We start from the raw sequence: 13,724 nt of genomic DNA on the forward strand, positions 1-13,724 counted from the left end.
GAGTCTTTCCAAATGAGCACATATTATTAATATACAAATGGATGAATTTTCTTTTGTAGAAACAGTGGTATATTAACACAATACTTTTGAAACAATACTTATAATATATTTAGTTTTAAGTACTTGTGGCAGAGGCCGTTACTTGTTTATCCTAATGTCCATTTTCCGTTTCACAGAAGCATTGATTTTTACCAAGGCTCATGGCTGCATTGAATAAGACTACATTTCCCATCCTCCTTTGCATTCAGGTGAAGGCGCATAATTAGGTTCCAGGAAATAAGGTCAAGTGGCATTGTTGTATAATATAGTGCTTTGCCCCTTCTTCCTCTCCCTCCGTCCTTGCTTCTTGGAATACGGCTGTGATGGTTGGAGCTTCGTGTTGGGACATGAGCAGGGAGGGCTGTCCCCTGGAAATGGTAATGACTGTGATACTGCAGACACTAACCCTGCCCTGACCTGCCTACCTTCACACTTTGAAATGAGACAAACATAAACATCTACCTGCTTTAAGCTACTATCATTTTACGTCGCTGTTAACTGAAGCTGCACTTTATCCTAATCGCTATAGTTCTTATTTTTAGGTGTTCCTTTTTTAATTACCCATCATTTTGTATTATGACTTTTATGTTCCTCATTTTGATCTGACATTTGGTCTGGGAATCTGGTCTTTGAACTGGTCAGATTTGTAAATTTTTATTTTGTCATTTATTAGCATAAAACTAGGACTATTTTCTGCATTTAACCTAATTCTGTATTTGCAAATGGTAATAACATGCATCTCGCATGACTGTTGAGGGATCCAATGTTTATAAAATGTTTAACAAAATGCTTGTACTATAATAGCCACTAGATGCATTTTCGCATGTGTGTTGGGGGGGGTCATTGTCCTCTTTACTCTCCATGTTGGGGAATCATATCCTGCTCCACAGAATAATATTCCCAAATACTTCCCATAAAAATCATTATATTTTGGAACCCAATGACTTGTCCCATGGTCACTGCCCCACTCAGTAGCTTAATCTTCTTTCCCTGTTCATCTCAGGCACCTTGTGCCATTTGCCAGTACCTAGGATGGGAGCAAGTTATTTTATCTTAACTTAAAACGTGTTATCATCTTTTACTTTTAATATCATTTCCAAGGATGATAGAGAAGTACGTACTCAGACACTTTACACAAAGTGATGAGCTTCAGGTTTTCTGCAGTGAGTTGGCTGGTTGACTTGAGCTCTGTTCATTCAGTGGGACATGACCTCCGGATGTGTGACAAAGAAAGCAAGATGCCTGCCCTTGAGTAGTTCAGGGAGACAGACAGGAGGTAAACACGTTTGCTCAAGTATATAGAGCATATAGAGGAAGGACTAATGAGTGCTGAGGGGAGATTAGATGTGTTAGGTAAGGGTTGGTTCATCAGACTGTACCTGAAGAGGACTTTGAAGAGGAATAGGGATTTCCGGGGCAGGTGATTGGCAATGTTTTGGGAGCCCTGGGCAGGGCAGATCTAGATGAAGAGAACAGATCTCACTGAGGAATGTGGGTAAGAACTAGCACACTTTGCCTCTGCACCTGGGAATGGCTCCATATCGCCAGGTACAAGCAGGAAAATGCTTAGAGTCTGCGCAGTCCTGGGGCTGGAGGGACAGGAAGCTACAGGCAGGTGATAGCAAATACAGTGCTTTTAGAGGTTAGAGTTTGCACGTCCTAAAGACCCCTGAAGCAGCAGAGTTGAGGGAGGGTTGGATTATTCAGGGGAAAACCACAGCAGGCAGCCCGGTGAGGAAGCCACTGCAATTATCACGTGGGAGAGGAGAAAGGCTAGAATCAGCTACTCCCATCTAGGAATAGAAAGAAGAGGGCATGCTTGAGACATATCGAAGGGACGAAATTGACACCACTTGACTGCTGATTGGATGTAAGAGTAAGGGCCTTCCCCCACTTTCTGGACTGAGTAACTGAATGAATGATGAGTCCATTAAACAGGACAGAGCATCTGTGAGGAGAAGGGAGCAGGGGAAGACAATGAAGCTCAATTTGGGACACGATGAGACGATGCTGCCTTTTCAGAAACCTCTCCTTGCCACTCACCTCCGGTCCTGATTTTTATAGGGTGCTTCTTGAAGCCAGCTGTCATTTACCTGCCTCTGTTGTTGGCACCTAACAGTAGCTCGGTTTCAAATATGTAGTGTTTTAGAAAAAGTACTTCATACAACCAGGAGAAAACTGGAGTCAGGGCAGTGTTGGAGAAATGATGTAGGAGTTCAAGAAGGCAGATGCAGTGCACTGTGAGTCTGTGCTCAAATTCTCAGGGAATTTCTTATAGGAAAAGTAAGGGAACTCTCAGGAGATAAAACATGAGGAGTCTCTGAGTTATGGAAAGCATGTTGGAAGGGATAGGAGGAAGCATGGACCACCCCATGCACGAGAGTGAGGGGGTTTGGGGGCGAAGAGGGTTCAGAGCTGATGGCCAAGAAAGACTTCTTGAAGATGTATTTGGTGCAAAAAAGTGATTTTATTAAAACATGGCCCTGTGGGCAGAAAGAGCTTCACTGGGATTGTGAAGAGTGACTGCTTATATACTGTGGAATTGGGGGAGAAGAGTCAAAAGGAAGTTTCTAGAAGGGATTTCCATATGCTAAAGAAGACTCAGGATTACTGGAGGCCTGGCTGTTGTCAAGCTAAAGTGGTTTTTCCCTCTAGCAAAGCCTTACCATTAAGACAGTAGGGAGTTCCTGGAGATTAGACTATTGATGAGATATTTGTAAACTGGATGGAGATTCTATCTGGTAACCATTGGTTTTCTCTCCCTTTCCTTTGTCCTTGGGCAGCCAGGAGTGCCTGAAGAATATCACACCTATCCTACCCCAGGTGGCAGGGGGTGGAGGTACAGGGTGGTTGGGGGTGGTAGGGGAGATGAGTGTGTGTGTGTGTGTGGGGGGGTGGGTGATGCCTTGTGCTTGGCCCTCAGCTTGCCTTATGGTCCCTCATCAAGAGATTGTGAAATGGTGGAAGTACTCCCGCCTGTGTTCAGCGCCTGGAGGAGGCCGGCCCTGGGAGCATGAGGATTTCTCTGGAAGAGCAGTCAGGTGGGCTGGTGTCCTCAGTGCCCTCTCACTGCCCCACTTGGCCCACAGGACAATGACAGGGGTGGTAAGAGTGAGAGATGGGAACATGAGAAGGGCAAGGCAGTGTCTGTTGGGAACCACCCCCGAGGGGTTCCTATGGTCCCCAAATGAGATTCTGGTGCATTCTGCCCTGTGACCCAGATGCTTTGCCCCCACTGTGATCTCAAGTCCACCTCATCTACCACTTCCTTTCCTCTGTTTCTCTTCCTTGGGGGGAAAGTAAAACTGTAGGAGGGAAGACCTAAGAAAGTCTATACCGCTGCCTATCCGAAAAACGAGCTAAAATCTGAGTTTGTAGTGGGTATAATTTATGTCTTAATAAAGCTTCTACAAATATGACTTCACAATAACCCATTCAATTTCCAGTCAAACTCCTAGAGTTTGGTGATTTTAGATACTTCATTTTTTAAATGTTCATTTATTTATTTTGAGAGAGAGAGAGAGAGAGAGAGAAAGATAGAGCACAAGCAGGGGAGGGAGGGGCCGAGAGAGAGGGAGAGAGGAGGAGAGAGAATCCCAAGGAGGCTCTGTGCTGTCAGTGCAGAGCCCGACGCAGGGCTTGATCTCACAAATGGTGAAATCATGACCTGAGTCTAAACCAAGAGCCAGACCCTTAACCAACCGAGGCACCCAGGTGCCCCTTTAAGGTACTTTTATGATGTGGAAGGGCATTCTGTCTTGCAGTGAGATCTCTGAGCTAATGAGCTAATACACTTGTTAACTTTTAAAATTGGTGGTTGCTGGGAATCTGTATGATATCACACAGGGGCAGCACAAACCAGCTACCCAGCATGCTCTACTCAGCCGATTGGAAGGCTGGGAATTACAGCATGCTCATGACTTAATTGATTGGGGGCAGGAGTAATTTATTTATGAAGACTGCAGAAGCATGAGGGCTGGTTTTCTAATGAGACGGTCATAAAATATAGTTTTCTACATGGCAGGGCAATGTGGTGAGGGGCAAAGTCATGGGTTTCAGATCCCGGCAACCTAAATAAGATTCCTGCTCCCATCACCTATTTGCTGGATGATCTTGGCAAGTTACTTGACCTCCCTGTATCTCAGTCACCTCGTTTATAAAATGGGGGTGATGGCATCTGCCTCATAGGGCCACCGCAAGGATTAGATGAGATGAGGCATATAAGACACCTGGACCAGAGTAGGTACTTGATCAAGGTGTCTTTTCCTCACCCCTAGAGAAGCTGGAATGGGAAAAAGCACAGCAACTAGGAGCAAAGAACCTGGATTCAAATACCACATCCTGTCCTCCCAGCTCTGAGAAGCTCTTAACTTCTCTGAGTCTCACTTGCCTCATTTGTAAAAGAGGATTAATATAATCGTACTCTCTAATTACTTCTCCCTGATGCTATGAGGCCCTCAACTGTAGTGCTGAAAGTCCTTTAAGAACCATGCAGCCTTCTTAGTTAGTGTGATGTAGGAGGATGTTGTGTATGAAGGGTCAAGGAGGAGAGCGGAGAAAATGTCTTTGTATAGAATTGATTTGGGAAAGGCATTCACTTAATATTCAAGGGATATTTGTTAATGTGGGCCTAGGGTTTGTCTATTCTAGGAGTTAGCATGGTCTGGAGGACTGTTTGGGGGTGGGGTTTGACCCTAGTGTGAATTCATAGGAAGATATTGGGTCTCTCTTGACATAAACTTTTGGTGGAGGAAGAGAGCATCATTGTGCGTATGCATAGCTTCAGGCCAAGGGGGTCCTTTTTGGGGGGTGAGATGGGATTCCAAGGAAGACAGACCTTCACTCCAGGCACTACTGACAGATGTCTTAAGTGAGTCTGAATGAGTCATATCTTAATGGCCCTGGTACCAAGAAGATGCACTGTCAACTACATTGAATGAATAAATGTGTTGACTGTGGAACATACAAAAGACAAGGCGTGGATAGGTTTAGAATTGGGGGTGGTGGCAGCAACATTGACTTCCATGTACTTGTCATTGAGCTTCAGTGCCTAATGAGCAGCGACGGGGCCCTGTGGGCACTGGGCTGTGCCCTACTCTTTGGATAGGTAAAGGAAAGAGATATTGTAACAGCTCCTGGAAGACAGACCAGAGGTGAATTGCAGGTGTCTTCTGGTAGCTAAGAGGCTTCATTCTCAAAGCTCCTATAGGAAACCTCCTGGCCACTTAGAGAATTGGCTGGAAGAAAGTTTAGAGGATTCAGAGTTTCCGTGGAACAAGTGGAGTTGTAGTTAGAGAAATACTTTGGGATTCCCAGACCAATGTGTTGTAGTCTATGTCCAAGGAGCTTTGGGCAGGAACCAAAATGAATGAGCTGGAGTCTCAATTCCTAACAGACTTTAGTGGTGAAGTGGACATGTACCTCCCTGATTTAGGACGGAAGGAAGTAACTAGGGTTAGAGGAGAGGCCAAGGACAGGTGACACAGGAACTCAAAGGAGGAGGGGATGTGCTCTGGCTCAGGACCTCAGAGTAGGGGCGGGCTTTGATCTGGGCAGGAGTAGACCAGGGAGATGAGGCAGAGCGTCATTCAGACACCAGTGCTGAATCCCTAGAGGGACAACCCAATGGTCCCCTTGTGTCATGTGCATGCTGTTCTTTTCAGTTGGGACCAGGAAGGAGGCGTCATGAGAGGAAGACATGACTGCAGGGCCTACATGTCTCATCCCTGCACTCAGATCTTGGAGATACCTTCCCAGGCACCCCTTATCAGGGATCTTTCCAGCTTGATGCGGACAGTCTGGCTTCCGCAGAGCCACCCGATTAATCTTTCAGAAGCATGACTATTTATGTTATGTCCCTGCTCTGAAACCTTCAATGATTCCCAATTGTCCTCTGCAAAGCTTTTCAAACTTCCTTGATGACAGGAATTACTGGAGGCGTGCCTGAGTAACTCAGTCTGTGAAGCGGTGAACTCTTGATTTCGGCTCAGGTCATGATCTTGCCGTACGTGAGATTGAGCCCTGCATTGGGCTCTGCGCTGACAGCATGGAGCCTGCTTGGGATTCTCTCTCTCTCCCTCTCTCTCTCTCTGCCTCTCTGTTTCTCTCTCTCTCAAAAAAAAAAAAACATTAAAAAAAAGAATTATTGAAATTGAATATTGAAATATCAGGACTCTCTCCCAGAAATTCTTTTTTTTAAGTTTATTTGAGAAAGACAGAGACAGCATGAGTGGGGGAGGGGCAGAGAGAGAGAGGGAGAGAGAATCCTAAGCAGGCTCCGCGCTGTCAGTGCAGAGCCCCATGGCGGTGGGGGAGGGGGGGCAGGCTCGAACTCATGAAACTGTGAGATCATGACCTGAGCCAAAACTGAGAGTCAGATGCTTAACCACCTAGGCATCTGTCCCCCAGAAATTCTAAACCAGATGCCTAGGTTAGGCCCCAGCAATCCATTGCTTTGATAAGCACTCCAGATAATTCTTAAGCTCAAGAAAACTTGAGAAAACTACAGAAAAAAATTGTAAACTCATGAGCCCAGCACTCTGGAGAATACAATGGAGTGGCTTGCACAGGGAGAGAGCAGATAGGCATTCTGGGTGGGGTGGAGAAAAGTCAAGTCTGGACTTAGCATAGCACCAGGTTAGAAGTCTGGCTCCTGGTCAGGTCCCAGCTCTGCTACTGACTCACACTGTGGCCTTGGGCCCTACTTTCCTCTCGCTGGGCCTCAGTATTTTCTCTTCTATAGTACAGGAGGTTGGGATCATAATATTGGCTCCCAATCAACCTCTAGTTTGGGCAAGATTCTAAGGAACCGGCCAAGGTGTGCTCAGAAAAACATACCCCTCTGAAGTTCTAATGTTGCCAAGCAGTTACTGGGGTTTGCTTTCCTATCCTGGAGCCTGGGTGAACCTGGAAAGGGCAGGGGCTCGCAGACAAGCCCATGGCCAGAGGCAGACAAGGTCGGCCTGGGGCACCCCAAGGCAGTCGGTGGCCGGCATGCGCCCTATACCAAGTGTGGGCTAGAAGAGCAATCAGTCTGTGATTCCAACGTAAGCTCATGGAACCAGAGGTGAGGTCAAAGCTAGAGATCAGAAATGAATTGTTGGGGGGCGCCTGGGTGGCTTAGTCGGTTAAACATCCAACTGTCACTTAGGTCATGATCTCGCGGTTCGTGGGTTCGAGCCCCGCATCGGGCTCTGTGCTGACTGCNGTGTGGGGTGCCTGGCGGGCGCAGTAGTGTGGCATGCATGAGACCAGCTGGTTTATGGCTGCAATTTCTGGCTGGAGGCTCCCAGGAGCTTTAAAAATCCTTCGGCAATTCAGGGCATAGACAACTCAGGCCTGCAGAGGATGTCAGGAGATCTGCTAGGGGATGTCAGGCAGGGGTGCTGGGGAAGGAGCTTCAGGAACGTGGGCAGCTTTCTCAGCAGGCCGGTGTCCCTTGCCCCCCACCCTTCCCCGCTCCTGCTTCCCACCTCCTTCCCGGGACCAGTGATCTGTGGAAACTGTGCCGAGTGCTGTCATGCTGGAGCAGGTGCAGATGGAGGGGGAGTGAAGCAACACCGTTTGTTTTTTGGAAGCCACAAAACCGAAAACCTTGTGTCATTTTAACAAAGAAGAAATGAAACAGCAGGCAATTAGGCAGGAGTATATCAGTTAGTGAGCCAGAAAAGAGCTTTACAATATTTTGATGATTCAACACTGCCAAACAAAAACAAAATTAAAAAGGAAAAAAACCCCTCAAAACAAATACCAGGAAACCCACAGAAATCCTTAAATAATCACTTCATTTAAGTGTGTTTAAAATATTCGGAAACGGGGAAAAACGGACAGACCCATTCGGAGGGGAGCAGAGTTACCGCGACGTGACTGAGTTCCCTGTTTACAAGGAATGTAGCTGCGCTGATTCCCCTGTCTCAGACTCCCCTCCCGGCAAGGCCCCCCTTTGACCATCAAACTGCTGTGAACTTCCATCCACTCCCCAGCCTGGGAAATGGAGGGAAGAGTAGAGAAGGCACCTCACGTGTTCCCTCCTGGGGTCTGATGCCCAGTGGCCCTCTTCATCCAGGCCAAGCACCGTGTGAAACAAGTCTTGTACAAATGGGTAGGTAAGGAGGAAGGACCCATTTTGGGGTTGACCCCAGCTGTGACACTCACTGGCGATGTGACCCAAGGGAGGATAGATTAGCTTGTGAGTTCTAGTGCCTTCATTTGCAAATCAGGGGAATGACCCCTATGTCACAAGGTCATTGTCCGGATTCAATGAGAACATGTATAAACGTTGATGACATATACTGGGTGCTAACCACACGCTATTTCTCTGTTCTCAGAGCTTCAGTCTCAAAGGTCACCAGCATCTCCTAAAGTGCCTAAACACGCCAGCTTTTCCTGGCCTGACTTGTTTTATGAGTAAAAGAAAGGGCCCTTTGGCCACATGGCTTCATGTGGCCATGCTGGGTGCCAGGCCTGGAAGATTCCCTGAAGGTTTGAGGAAAGTGACCTTTCTATAGGGACCGCTTCCCGCATTTTTCAGGCTTTGTCTCCAGAGGAAGCCTATACAAAGAAGCCAGTGAAAATAGGTTATCACTATTATTTCCTTGTTCTCATTGAGTGGAGTGTGCGTGTCAGTTTCCACCTGCTTTGTATCCCTTCAGTTCCTTAACTCCTTCAATTCTGGAGCCCAGGAAAGATATTCAACGCCTAGGGAACAAAGTGGTCCGTGATTTCGTTCATGCATTCATTCACTTGTTCATTCATTCACTCAGCATAGATACACATGTTCCCACTCACATAAGAAGGTGCTGATATTGGGGGTAGAATGTGGGATGCAGGGTGGAGGAGGTCGAAGAGGAAGCTTGGAAGGCAGGGAGGAGGTTGCAGACGTAAAGATGCCTCCCACAGGGTGATAGCAGCGTCTGCAACAAAGAGCCGCAGCTGCTGCATGGGCTGGAATGACTCCGGGAGTATCCATGAGGCCGAGGCCAGCTCAGAGGTGCCTTCCTGTGGCCGGGCCCTCAGCCTGGGAGTGGATGGGCAAGGTCTCTTTTGGCTCAGTTAGGGAGGGGCAGAGGCTGTCCTGGAAAAATCATGTGTGGGGGGGAGGGGCGGGGCAGTGGTACCTGTGGCCTGGTTCTATGTGACACTCAGGGTGTCATGAGCTCGAGAAATGTACTTATCCTCACACCCAGTACCCACAGTGCGTCCAGCCACATACACCTACATGCCCGGAACGCCATGCCACAGAGCTCGACAGCCACTAAAGATCACTTAGATGGCAACGACTCGATACAAATGGGGAAACTGAGGCCCAGAGTTCACAGGTCTGAGATCACACGGAGAAGAATGCAGGATCCAGCAGACCCCGGCCTCCCCCTCCCCACCCACTGCTGCTCCCTGGCCACAACCTCTCTCAATCCTTCAGTTGTTCTTTCTAGTATTAACTTTATTGTCCTGAATGACCAGGTTAACCTGCTGTTTCCTGATTTATCACTATCAGACAATTATCTACGGACTTCTTGTCAGTAGATGTGGGGTCAGCTCCCCTGTTTCCTGCCCCCTCCTTCTCTTTAGTTTCCCCAGCCACTCAAATCCTCTTAATTTAATGAAAAAGACTGTTCCCTGTAGGTCAAGTTGGTCCTGTGATTACATTGTCTTCCTTGTGCGACTTTTCATTTGCCTGGAATTAAAAAAACCACACATTCTTTTTTCATCTGCATGGTTTGTGACGTGCTGGTCATTGTTTTTATTCCCACGAGAGATGCTATCACCTTAACAGATGGCTTTTCCCAAATGGGGGAGGGCGTTGTCACCCATGGCTTGGATCCGCCCAGTTCCTCCGCAGTGTGGTTGGGGGGCACACATTGGGGTTATGCTCACAGGAACCCTCTGCATTTTGGGGGTCCCTGGCATACCTCACCCCCGGTCAGCCTGGACCTTCCCTCCTTAATCCAGGTCCCCCTGGAGCTCCAGAGTGCTCCCAAGCAGCTCGGCTTCTGCCGTGCGAGTGCTCTGTCAGACCTCCCTGCCTCTCTGCTCCCTCCAGGTCTCGCCATGAGCGAACATCTCCTACTGGGGGCTGCAGACCTCTGCCGGATGCCACGCCTCGTGTCCTGAAGGTCCCGCGGTGCCAGCCAGCGCTGTGGCAAGACAGGCTGGATGTCTCTTTTCCCTTTTGGCTTCCAGGCGTTACATGATGTTGTAACACAAGGGCTGGGCCTCCAGGGCCCTGGATTGGAGGGACAGTCGGGGTCAAGGTTCTCTCCTTGTGCTCCCAGCCCCACCAACAGAGGCCAAGTCCCCTGCCGTCAGCTCGCGGGGATTTGCACAGGGCCCCGTGAGAGGAGGGTATGAGCCTGGGGCCTTTCTGCCTGCTCCCTGATCCTTCGGTTTGCTGGGTTCTCTTCTTCCCTCTGTAAGGACCTTGCTTCCTCTGGGCACCTCCAGCCACTCCCTTCCTTCCCTCCAGCCTGAGTCTCAAACACAGTTGCGGAGGTCTTTTCCCTGTCGGTCTCCAGGAGTCATTGTTTCAGCTGGGGTGCCCCCAGTGAAGTGGGAAGGACAGGAAGCACACAGAAAACAAATCCATGAATGCTTTGGTCTGAGCTGCCTCAGGACCGAAGTAGGTGCTGCCCACGCCTGAGTCTTCCGTGCTTTTCAGGGAAACGCTGGTATCCGATTTGCTGATCTGATTTTTGTTCGCTTGAGGAACCGGGCAGGTGTTTGGGGACTGGCCTGAGGGCATAGTGTCTGTGTGATCCTTTCTCCCAGGTCCCTGCACCAGTATCTCTGCCCCTGGGTCAAGGCCGCCCTAGCGGTTCCTCTCTTTGTTGAACAGGAAGCCCTCAGCCCCTCTCCCCTCCCCTTCACCAGGTGTCTTTTGAGCAGATCTGGATCCGGCTTAGCCTCCATCTGCAACCTGGTGCTCTTGATCTAAACGCTCTAAATTCTGGAATGGTTCTAGTGTGTCTTAATGAAACGGTACTACTTTCAATATAAAATGTTTTGAACGTGTAATGAACTAGGATGGATTTTGCAAATCTTTGCGAAACTTTTTGCAGCAGTTCACAAGGAAGAGCCAATTTCTCTTATTTTGGTTTTGTACTATATTCGGTCCAAAGATACAGCTACTTTGCAGGGAGGGGGACCTCCGCAGCACCCACCCCAGTTGTGGCTTGATTTGTCACCTCCTTTCCAGCCTGGCTCCACGCCAGCTTGCCTGACCTCTGCTCTCTGTGCCTCTGGGGAAGGTAACCGTCAAGCGGATGGATGGGTACCTTTCAGCTTTAGAGGAAATTCACTTTAGCAAGCCGAGAGCAGTTTGAGAAACCAATGTTTTCCGCTGTAAACATCTCATACAGCCATAAACTTCAGCCTCTCTTTGGAGCCCCATAGAAGGGTGGCCCTGACCTTCTGTGACCCCTGCATCTGGGCCCTGTGGTTTGTATCGATCGGCTCCTCTGCAGGGGGACCCGGTGACTGTAGGGATGGAGGGAAGCAGAAATTCAGGCAGCCACCCTCCCCCCCCGCCCGCCAGGGTCTCTGGCGGATTCCACCAGACTGCCCACTGTGCCCAGTGCCCTGTACTGTGCCTGGAACCGAGGCAGGAAACGAGAGTGCAGACCCCTGCCTGCTGTCGGTGTGGGTCCATGTCCCAGAGGAATCGAGCCTCCTGTCTGACCTCCATGTGGACAACAGTCCTGTCTCACTGAGCAGCAGCTGTCTTTATTGGATTAAGGTGGTGCATTAATCCGCCAGCGGGGCGGTAACAAAATACCGCAGCCCCGGGGGTCTGAGTCAGCAGATGTTTATTTTCTCACAGTTCTGGAGGCTTTAGTTCAAGATCAAGGTGCAAGCAGGTTTGGCTTCTCTTGAGGCCTCCCTCCTTGGCTTGCAGATGGCCGCCTTCTGGTTGGGGGATCTCACCGCCTTTCCTCTACCTGCAGCCCTGGCTCCTCTTTCTGTGGCCAAATGTCCTCTTTTTTTTTTTTTCCCCCTTGTTTTCTTTTTGTTTATTATGGAAATAGTTATATATAATAACATTCACCCATTTTCAAAGCACACCTTCATGAATGTTGCTAAGTAGATACAATCATGTTACCAGCATTCTATCCAATATATATGTTTTTAACATTTATTTTTTTTTGAGAGAGAGAGAGACTGAGACAGAGCATGAGTCGGGGAGGGGCAGAGAGAGAGGGAGACACAGAATGTGAAGCAGGCTCCAGGCTCTGAGTGGTCAGCACAGAGTTCAACACGGGGTTCGAACTCACGAATCATGAGATCATGACCTGAGCCGAAGTAGGACGCTCAACCGACTGAGCCACCCTGGAGCCCCATCCTACCTCATATTAAGACCAGTCCTTTGCCCAACAAGATTCAGTGTGTCTATTTGTTCCTATTGGCACCATTTCTCTACCCCAGTCCTAGCCAGACATTGATCTGCTTTCTGTCACTACAGTGTTGCCTTTTCTAGAATTTAAAGTTTATTTATTTATTATTTTTGAGGCAGAGATGGAGTACACGCATGTGGGAGGGGCAGAAAGAAAGAGAGAGAGAAGGAGAGATGGAGAGGGAGAGAAGGAATTCCAAGCAGGCTCCTTGCTGTCAGCTCAGAGCTCAATGGCAGGGCTTGAACCCATGAACCGTGAGATCATGACCTGAGCTGAAATCAAGAGTCAGACGCTTAACCAACTGAGCCACCCAGGCACCCCCCTTTTCTAGAATTTCCTATAAATAGAATCATTCGGTACATAGCCTTTTCTGTGTGACTTCTTTCATGTGGCATAATATTTCTGAGATTCATTCGTGTTGTTGTAAGTATTAATATTTTGTTCCTTTTTATTGCCCCATAGTATTCCATGGTGTGTGTATTTTCTGTGTTGTTTCCAGGTTTTGTCCATCATGAATCATGCTGTTATAAATATTTGCATCCATGTTTCATGGGGGCATATGCTTTTATTTCTCTAGGGTAAATACCTAGGAATGGAATTGCCTGACAGTCTGGTAGATGAGTATTTAACATTACGAGGGATGGTTTAGTTATACTCCCAGCAGCGATGTAAGAGAGAGTTGCAGCTTTTCCACTTCCTCCCTGGCCCCACAGCACTTGCTGTTGACAATCTTTTGTGTGTCATTCTGATGCCTGTATAGTAGTACCTCATTGTGGTTTTAATTAGCATTGCCCTGAGAACTGGTGATGTTGAATATGTGGTTCTTAGCCACTGGGATATCTTCTTTGGGATAATGTCTATTCTTAAAATTTTTAATGTTTATTTTTATTTTTGAAGGAGGGAGAGACAGAGCATGAGCAGGGGAAGAACAGAGAGAGAAGGAGACAGAATCTGAAGCAGGCTTCAGGCTCTGAGTGGTCAGCACACAGCCCGACACAGGACTTGAACTCATGAATGTGAGATCACGACCTGAGCTGAAGTAGGACACTTAACTGTCTGAGCCACCCAGGCACCCCTGGCTAATGTCTATTCTAATATTTTGCCCATTTCTATTAGGTTTTCTTGGTCTTTTTTTTATTGAATGGCAACAATTCTTTATATATTCTGAAAGCAAATTCTTTGCTTTGAAAAATTTTGTATTCAGCCTGTGACTTACCATTGTGTTCTAAGATTTTCTCATAGGACCCCAGTCAGATTGGGTTAGGTCACCTACTAACGGCCTCATTTTAACGTAATTAC

This window comes from Crocuta crocuta, unplaced genomic scaffold (genome assembly GCF_008692635.1).
Source record: "Crocuta crocuta isolate KB4526 unplaced genomic scaffold, BGI_CrCroc_1.0 scaffold28, whole genome shotgun sequence".
Classification (NCBI taxonomy): Eukaryota; Metazoa; Chordata; class Mammalia; order Carnivora; family Hyaenidae; genus Crocuta; species Crocuta crocuta.